Here is a 9,233-nt window from a genome sequence, read left to right as displayed (position 1 = left end):
GGGACAGTGTATCTGTGGGAGAGATTACCCCCGATGCCTGTGCAATAGTGGCGTGTATCGTAGGTGAAGTGGTGAGCTGTTAACTCTCCGTGTGTCCTGGAGACATCTTGCTGAAGTCGCGCACCTATTTTTCTGGCCAGAGAACCGAAACTCAGCTATTAAGAGAAAGCAAGCTGTGAAATCTGTCTGCAGGCATCTGAAGAAGCTGTAAGAGATTTTCAGAAGTGCCGAACCCTTAGATGTTCCCAAAGATTTTAGAGGAATCTCGAGTGCTTGCCTCCGGCCATAACCCCAGCCCAGAGCTTAGGGCTGTCGCCGTGAGCAGAGGGACCTGTTTGCAAATCCCCACGCTTGCCTCATTTGGGTCAGGTTTTCTGTACTTTCCTAGCCCCCGGGGAGGCGAGTCCTCCTGTGAAGCATTCCCGGTCTTTTCTGTTGAAATTGTTTGACTCTGTGTCATTGGGAAATCATCGGTGGAATGAGCCCCGCAAGAGGCACGGGGAGATGAGAAGCCTTCTCGGGGTTTTTATGTGAGAAGGGGCAACTTTGGCTCAGTTTTGTGGTGCAGGGGAGGGGTTGCTGCTGGAGATGCAGCATGTGGCCCCTATCAAACTGGGGGTGAAGATGCTTAGAGCAGCTCAGGACTTGGTGCTTGTCCTGTGCGTGGCATCCTGTGTCTTGTGCAGCCCATCCCTGAGCACCGCGGTGCCTGGCTGCTCTGCCATGGAGAACATGGTGCCTGATGTGGGCATGGTGGTGTCCGTCGGGATAGCTCAGCTCTGTGCCGCTTCCTCACCTTTGGGTTTGGCTCTTTGGATATAACTTGAGGCACCTGAGCTGCAAGAGAGCACACAAAGCTCCTGCTCGGTCTTGGAATAAGGTCAGATGATGAGATGTCGAGCTGCGGCAGTTGCCCTCAAGATGTTTTTGGGTTAGGGGCTATCAAAATTCCTTCCACCCCTCTCTAAAGAGGGGACGGGACCCTCAGCAACGTCCCCGTTGCCCTTAGCCTGGATGGCTGCAGCCAGCCCTTCGTCTGGGAGTGATGACTGCGGGGCTGAGTGGTCCTGGCTCCACCAGACGCCCCACTTGAGAGCTGCCTTTGAGGAGGGTTTTCAGCAGGCACCGGGAGGTGGCAACAGGCCCTTGGTGGGGAGGTGGGGAATGCAGCCTTTGCCCTCTCCAAGGATGAAGATGGCAGCAGGGTCCGGCCAGATTCCAGAGGCATCTGGACAGCCTCTGTCATCGAGGTGGGAGCGCTGCGGGGAGGACATAAGGAGGGTTATCTCCTCTCTGCCTTCTTGGCTGGGAGGGGACAGCTGAGAATTAGGGGAGGCTGTGGTATGGTGGCCACAGGGCACGAGCCCCCGGCATGACCAAGGAGCAGGTGCCGAGAAGGGGTCGGCTGTGGTGGAGCAATGTCTCTGCGCCACGTGTCATGCCATAAAAAGAAGGGGAAAGGGAGGACGAAGTGGGAAAAGAATAGAAAAAACAGAAGAAACAACAAAAAAGCAGAGCGAACCTGCTGGCTTCGCCAGACTAGGCGGCACCAGTGGTCATTTCTGGAGGCTGTAGGGGTTGTCGCAGTAAGCTGTAAGGACAGGTGTAAATCCGTCCTCTCCTTCCACCCTGCCAGCATCTTCTCACCTGCAGGGCTCCCGTTTATTGCAGAGAGCAAGCAAATAAACCCAGCTGGGGCATGAAAAGGGTCTCCTTCTCAGCCTTCCCCTCCCGACTGGGGTTTTCTCATCCAACCTGAAAGCAGCTCCCCCTCTCCCTCCCAGCTGTTAGAGCAAAGTGAATAAGGGCTCTCACAGCTCAGCCCCAAATCCACTTGTTGCAGGCCGATTCCGAGCTGTCGCTCCCAGCACAGGGGGGCTGCGGGGCTCCCTGAGATGGGGAGCATCTGGGAAACGACCCCAAAGTGGCCTTTGGGGGGATGCGACCCCTGGGGGTCTGCAGGTCCCAGCTCCTTCTCCCCTTCCCCTGGCCGGTCGTGCTGGGGATTTTTTGTCTTCAAACCCAGAGTGAGGCTTTTCTCTCCCTTTCTAAGAAGCCATCCTCGGCATCGGGCTCGCCATGGTTTTCATTAAGGAGGGGATGGTGTGTTTCCCATCAAGAACGACTTTAATCTTGACTGAGCTCTGAAAGCTAAAGGGTTGCAGTTTTCTTCGGCCACCTTTGATTATTACTTCTCCCGGTTCCCAACTCGATATTATAGATCCCCCCTCCCGGCTGAAGTCCTTAATGGCCCGGTCCATCCCCGCTCCCCCAAGTACCCGTTCTGTGGATGTAGCAAACTCTAATTAATTATAACTTATCTCATGACTTGTCAGCATCACATGTTTGATCCTGTTTAGAAACCATATTCCCAGGGGACGGAAAGGCTCGGGAGTGGGTTGATGCTACTCAACAGTGATTTAATGGACGCATTAATGCCGAGACAGATAACTGTGTAGCCATGTTAAGTAATACATCAAGAATCTTTCTAGAGAGGCAACTTTACAGGTCACTGCAGAACTGCTAACTGATATTAACCCGCTTTGCATTGTGCTGCGCGTACGGGCGCTGGGAGTTCACACACTTCCCATTGTGTCGCCTTGTTGGTTTTTTTTTCCTTTTTCTTTTTTTTTTTTTCCCCGAGCAGCCTCTTCCCATTCCCCCCCTGGAAGCGCCGGAGATATTAGACGCCTAATGACAATGTTTCACACGCGGGGGTGGGGTGAGGAGGACAACGGGCTTGTTGTTAGCGGGGTTGATTTTAAGCACCCGCAATTACCGGCCCGGAGGAGGCTGCTGCCCGGCCGGGTGTCACCGGGTGGCTCTGTCCCCCCCCGGGGAGCGGGGCTGGGACGGGGCGGGGATGCTGCGGGCAGCTCGGGGATGCTCCCGCTGGGCAGAGCCGCCCGGCCGCTAACGGGGCTTTTTGCCTTTCGGCTCCCCCAAACTCACACGGGCAGGGGGTGTCCCGGGGGCTGCAGAATTATTCTGGGAATTATTCTATGCTAACAGCGTTTCCCCCTAAGAATCCCCTCCTGCTCCCGGCCGCCTCGCTCCTTCCCGTCTCCTTTTCCCTTCTCTCCCCATCCTGCCTTTAGGGCGGAGGGAAGGGAGCGTGCCTGGGAATTCACCTTGCTGAGAGCTCAGGGAAAATCCCTCCCTCCAGCGAGGGGGACAGCTCGCCACCGCCCCCCCCCCCCCCCCCGCCCAAAGGGTCCCGCTGCTACCGGGGCTGCGGGCACGGGGCGACCGAGGAGCAGCAGCCGGGCTGTGGGGCCGGGGCCGCCCTACAGCCGCTTTGGGGAAGGGGAGAGCCAGGGGAGGGAGCGTGGAGCCCAGCCCTTGATGGAGAAGGAGGGTCCGGGGGGGGGGGTCCTGCCCTCCCAGCGCGGTTTTGGGTTGGAGGAGGGAGGGAAAGGTGCTTCGCTTCGCCCAGGTTGCAGGGGGCTGGTTGTGTGCCACCGCTGATTAAACGCTCTCCCCGAAAGATGCTGTCCGACATGAGATAATGAGGCTCCGTGACCGGCCCCAGGTTCCCTTTAAGTTTTCCCAGGGACCCGAGCTGTCGCCAGTTCACAAAACGACAGTGTAAGGCAGCACCACGCTACTCACATCCAATTTACGGCGCACAAAAGCTGATCCCCAAATCCCCACTAACAAACCGGGACCCGCAGACAATTCCGATAATGTTTAGTTTTTATTCATTTCTCGACTAATTAACTGGAATCCCACCTACTCCACCCCCCCCCCCTCGCCCCCCCTCCTTGACAGTGCCCAATTAATCCGCAATGTATGTCAAAGGTCTGGGACCCACTGTAAACTGCTGAACCTTTGCAAAGATTTGCGTGGCCCTATATTGATCTGATTAGGACCGGGGTGCTTTTTCCTCGTTGGTGCTGCGCGCAGAAGAAAAGCGTGGCTTTTCTTTTCCCTCCTTTTTTTTTTTTTAAAAAAAAAAAGGCTTTAAAAAAAAAAAAGGCTTCGCCTTCCCGCTCTCTAATAGGATTTCTGCAAGTCGCCTTCAAGCCTCCCTCGGCGTTGGGGAAAAAAAAAAAAAAAAAAAAGCCTCGCTTTCTTTATTATTTATTTTTTATTTTTTATTAGGGGCTGCAAAGGGAACCGAGCGAAATGAAGCGATCTGCGAGGCGGGCGGGGAGCGCGCCTCGGAGGGGATTTGGGAGCAAATCTGGATTCGCTGGGAAATGTCCCGTGCTGAAAAATAAGCAGGGCAGGAGGAGGGTTCAGCGTTTTGGGGGCCGCCGGGCCGGGGAGGGCGAGGAGCGATCGCTGCCGGCCGGGGCTGGCTCCGGCTCCGCACCGCCGGCGCTGGGGTCGGGCAGCTCGTTTCTAATCTTCGGAGGGAGCGAATATAAAAGAGGAATTTATTAGCTTTCAGGCCATCAGAGGAATAAACATTGATTTTATTGACCTAATTATGGGCCAAATGACTCCTTCCATCGATCACGTAAAATACTTCATTTGGACAAAAACAGGCGCGGGCGCCCGGAGGCGGGGAGAGCGGGTGGATGTGCTGCAAAAGAGGGAAAAAAAAAAAAAAAAAAAAAAGAGCAAAAAAAGCAAAAGCTCGAAAATGTATGGCGAGGTTTTAATGCAGTTAACGTGCTCGTCGCGCTGGAGCGCAAGCCCTGTCTCCCAGACGTTACAGTGCGGATGTTTTGCAAACTAAAGCTTTTATGTCGAATTCCAATCCGGCCAGTCAATTTGGCTAAAATAGCATTAAACAAATGGACAGCGGTTTATTTATATTCCCCCCACTGTATTTTATAGACAGACAAGAATTACTTGAAATGTATTTTACAAGCACAAGACAACACGTCGTTTCAGACCGAAAGCAGCGATTTTTTTTTTTTCTCGTAATTAGTGTAGACTCAACACTAATAAAGAAGCAAACAGGCTCTTTTCTCTGCTCCAGCCCGGCTACTGTCCTTAGCGCTTGTCTCCGGGGGGGGGATTGCGGATTTCTGACAGGGGGAAATTGCACCTGAGGGCACCTGTCTGGGGCAAAGGGGGCCCCGGCTGCTGCTTTTCTGCTCCTGCCGGGCCGGGCAGCGATTTGTTCCTTTTCTCCTTGCTGGCAGCGCGACCCGGCTTGGGATTTTTGGGCTTGGGAATTACAAGGGGGCTGCTCCCTGCGTTTCGTGGGAGGGGGGGCGATGCGGGACGATACACGCTTTTGGCAGGGTGTTTGTTCCCTTCTTATGTCCCCTGAAATATCAGAGCTCGCACACCTACAGCTCACGGGGTGGGTGCTTTTAGCCTAGCTGCTTCGCAAGGCTCGGTCTTTCCACTCTCTACCCTCTGCTCCGCGTTTCCCTGCTTTCACCGCATTATTCCTCGGCGAGCTTCGAAGTTTAGGGCTTCCTCCTCCCTCTCCGTGGGAAAAAAAATAAATAAATAAAAAATTAAAATACCCCCCCACACACCGGTGCCGGTTCTGCCGCCCGGGGGAGGCGGAGGTGCTGCTGCCCGGCGGGACGCGCTCTGCCTCCATCCCCCGGCTCCTGCCCCGGGGGTGCCGTGAGTCTGTGCCCCCATCCCCGGCCGGTCCCGCAGGTGAGCTCCGCTCCCGCAGGTGGCTGCGGGCGGCGGCGGCGCCATCCGGTGGCCGCAGCCCCGAGCAGCGCCCCCCGGGCCCGGCGGGGGCACCGGCGGCGAAAGACCCCCGGCATGGGGAGGCCGCCCCCCGGCCGAGGAGCTGGGGCTTTATGCAGGCCATCTGCGAGGGGAGGCAAACTAAATGACAACGCTTTTTACACCGCTTCCTACTTAGCTTTTCTTTTCATGTGGCTGCGCTGGAGTTTCCGACGCTTTGTACCGCTCCGAACTTATTGGGATGTTTGTGCGTGTAATGCTCTGCCCGCTGCAGCTCTTGGGACGGGCTTTTCTCGTGTTTTCTTTCCCTTTTTCCCCCCTCTTCCTCGTCCCAGCTCGCGCACGCAGCCTCCCAATCCGCTCTGCTCGGGGAAGGACCGGCAGGATCCGTCCTGGCGCTGCCTGCACGGATCCTGCTCAGGGGCAGGGGCAAACGGCTCCGCAAGCGGCCGGCAAAAACCGCGACTTGGCTTGGCAGAAGGTGAGCTCCCTGCCCCGTGCACCCACTTGGTGGCTCTTAGACCCCCCCCCCTCCGACTGCCGTCCCGTCGCTTTCCTGTCCCCACTGAGCAGAGTTTTCCCCTGACCCGGGATCCGGGCGGTCGCCCTAATGGTATTATTAAAAGAAAACGTGGTTTGAGCGCACGCGAAGGCTTGCCCCGTTATTTAACCCGTAACCTCAGCAGCCCCGTGCGCGCAGCGCGCCCACCCTCACCAACGAGGCGAGGGGTGCTTGGAGGGGCTCCCCCGGCCCCCGAGGTGATTTGGGAGCCGGTGAGCCGGGCAGCCCGTCCCCGGCTGCATGTACAATCCCAGATCCCCCCGAATTTGGTACCAAAGCTGTCAGAAAGCGCCGCTCCCAGCCGGGAGCGCGTTACCTAGGAGCTCGGAAGCGATGCCCGCTCTCCCCGGGGGGTTTTCTCCTTGCCCCGTGTCACCGGAATAATTTTCCTCCGCCGCTCCCCGAGCCCGCAGCATTTGAGTTTTCCTCTAAGTCCATGCCATTAAGGAAGCGGCTGCAGCAACAGGTGAGCGGAGGAGGGGGGCGCTTCGGGGGTAGGGGGCTGCCGGCGGCCCCCGGGGGGGGGCTGCAGGCACCGAGGCGCCTGGGCGGGCATCGACCGCGGCAGCTCCGCGGCGCCGGGGCAGGGGCAGGGGCGAGCGGGACCCCGGCCGGCGGCTGCCGGGGGCGAGCAAAAAGCCCCTTCCCCTCTCCTCCCAGCGAGGGCAAGGCGCCGCTCCGGGAAGCGGAGCGAGAGCTGCCCAAATATTGTTTACACCTGCGCCGCGGAGCCCGGCTGCGCCCCGCTCCGCTCGGCTTTAATTGGAAATCTTTTCCGTATGCCCCAACTCCCGGCTCATCTGGGTTTAATAAATGTGCACAACACCCCTGCTGCTCCGGAGGAGCGCTCTGCCCGCGTTTCTGAAGCCCAGCAGAGGAGTAATGAGGGCAGGAGCAAGAGTGGCCTGCGCCTTGGTTTGGGTCCAGAGGGAAGGGGCGGGGGGGTGTGATGGGGAGAGAGAAACCCGGCCGTGGAGCGGTGCCCTAAAATGTTCTCGTGTAGACACACACGCACACACGCGTGTAAAAAAGCCAGGAGCAAGTGCAAGATCGAAAGCAGAGCCTGTCTTTTTCTGCAGGCACGTGTGCCATTAAAAGCAAATAATTCAAAGTAGTTCCAAACTGTAAAAGCACGGGATCCTTCCTCCTCTGTTACTTTTTTTTTCTTTTTTTTTTCTTTTTTTTTTCTTTTTTTTTTTTTTTGTGGGGGGGGTCAGATCCCGTCTCCCCTTCTCGGCTGGCCCCGAAGGACCGGTTTTTTCACTTTTCCCATGTGCGCGCATTTGCGCTTTCCGGAAATCAAGCTAAAGTTTGCTCAAAAATACTAAACTAAACTAAAACGGCGCTGCTGCAAAACCTCCCACGCCCTAGAGTCGGAGAAGAGCCCTTTTGCGAAAAAAAAAAAAAAAAAATGTTCCCAGCTTCTCCTGCTCCCCACGGAAACCATCTCGGGGGGGTTTTGCTGGGCCGTGCGTCTATGGGGATGGGGAGAAATGCGCTTCACTCCGCCGGTGCCTCGACGTGCCGGAGGAAAAAGGGCTGGCAGCAGGGCTACCCGGAGCCCCGAGGGCAGCGAAATGCTGCGGGTGGTGCTGGCGGACCCCCTCCAGCCCCACCGGGCGGCTCAGCCCCCGGGGTCTCGTCCCCTTTCGACAGGGAGAGCTGGAAAGCGGAGGGAAGGAGGAGAGGGCTCTCCCCGTCCAGCATCTCCTTGTGGGGTGCCGCGGGGGCGCAGCCCACCGCTCCCCCCTCCCGCCCGTCGGGTGTCACCTTCAGGCTGGCCGCTGTGGCCACATTTTACAGAGAATTTTCTCCCCCACCGAGGAGTTTCCCGGGCCGAGGGGGAACTTTGCGCTGCTTTTTGCAGCCCCCCTACGACCGCGGGGAGGGTGAAGCCCTTCCCTCGCCCTGCGCTGGGGCTGCGGGCAGATGCCGGGGGTCAAACATTGCAGGGGAGGAAAAATCCGTTCCCAGGCGCCCCAAAAACCTCCTAACTGGGGCATGAAAAAGCGAAGCTCTTCCCTTCTCCCCCAGCAATCGGCAGCTTCTTTTGATTTTTATTTAATTATTAGCATTTCATTCTCTACTCTGGGAACACTTTGGGCTATAACAGGAGAGGGGAAAAAGCGTAATGAAACCGCTGGGCACAAGGTCACCCCGAGGGTCCCCTGCTCCGGGTCTGTCCCGCAGCCGACGAGCTGGGACCCTCGTGGGGGGCTTAAGGGGGGGTCTCTTCCAGCCGGCCGCTGCACCTGAGCCGTGCCTAGCTTCCCGGGCCGCCGCCGGAGCGCCTCCGTTGCAAGAGTGCGGCGCGATCATCTGCCTTTGGGGGCTCTGAAGCTCTGTGGCCGCTTGCTGCGGGGGTGGCAGCGAGCCGGAGGGCTCGTCTTGCATAGCTGGGGGGGTTTCAGAGGAAATGGGGGGGTGAGCTCTTGCAGGAAAGCAGAGGGAGCGCTTGTCGGGGAGCCCCGACGGCTGCAGCGCCGGGACGCCGCATCCGTGCAGCGCGGGGGCTGCCGCGAGGGAATCGGGGACAGAAGAAGAAAAACGGAAAGCAACAGGGGCTGGAAGTGGGGTTCGATAACAGGGGAAAACAGGAGAAGGCAAACGAGGAGCGGAGAGAAGGGGGGAGGCAGCGGGACCCCCGCCGGGAGCCGGGCCGGGCCGGGTGGGTTGGCTTGGGGACGGCAGGAGCCGGGCTTTGGGGACAAACGTGGCGCTCAGACGGGACCTGGCCGGTGCCTCCTCGTCCCTTTCATTTATCTCCTGCCCGGGGGGTGCCGTGCGGGGGTTATATCTCTCCCTAATTGAAACCTAGTAAGGCAAATAGTAATGGATACCAGGCTCCGATTGAGAATACGTGTCCGCGGCTCCATGATGAGTGTTAGTTCAGCAGACTTTAAGAAGCCAATTCTTCTTCCCTGTCATTTCTCTATTGACAGTAGCCCCGATTAGATTTACCATGTCCTTTTGCAACAGCTGGGTCCCCCCCTCCTCCCTTTTCTCCCCCGGGCCGAGGTATCAATCGATCGCCGGGTGACTTCGTGGCATCTTGAGG

This window comes from Anser cygnoides, chromosome 17, assembly GCF_040182565.1.
Source record: "Anser cygnoides isolate HZ-2024a breed goose chromosome 17, Taihu_goose_T2T_genome, whole genome shotgun sequence".
In the NCBI taxonomy this organism is placed as follows: Eukaryota; Metazoa; Chordata; class Aves; order Anseriformes; family Anatidae; genus Anser; species Anser cygnoides.
This window is presented reverse-complemented; position numbering follows the sequence as displayed.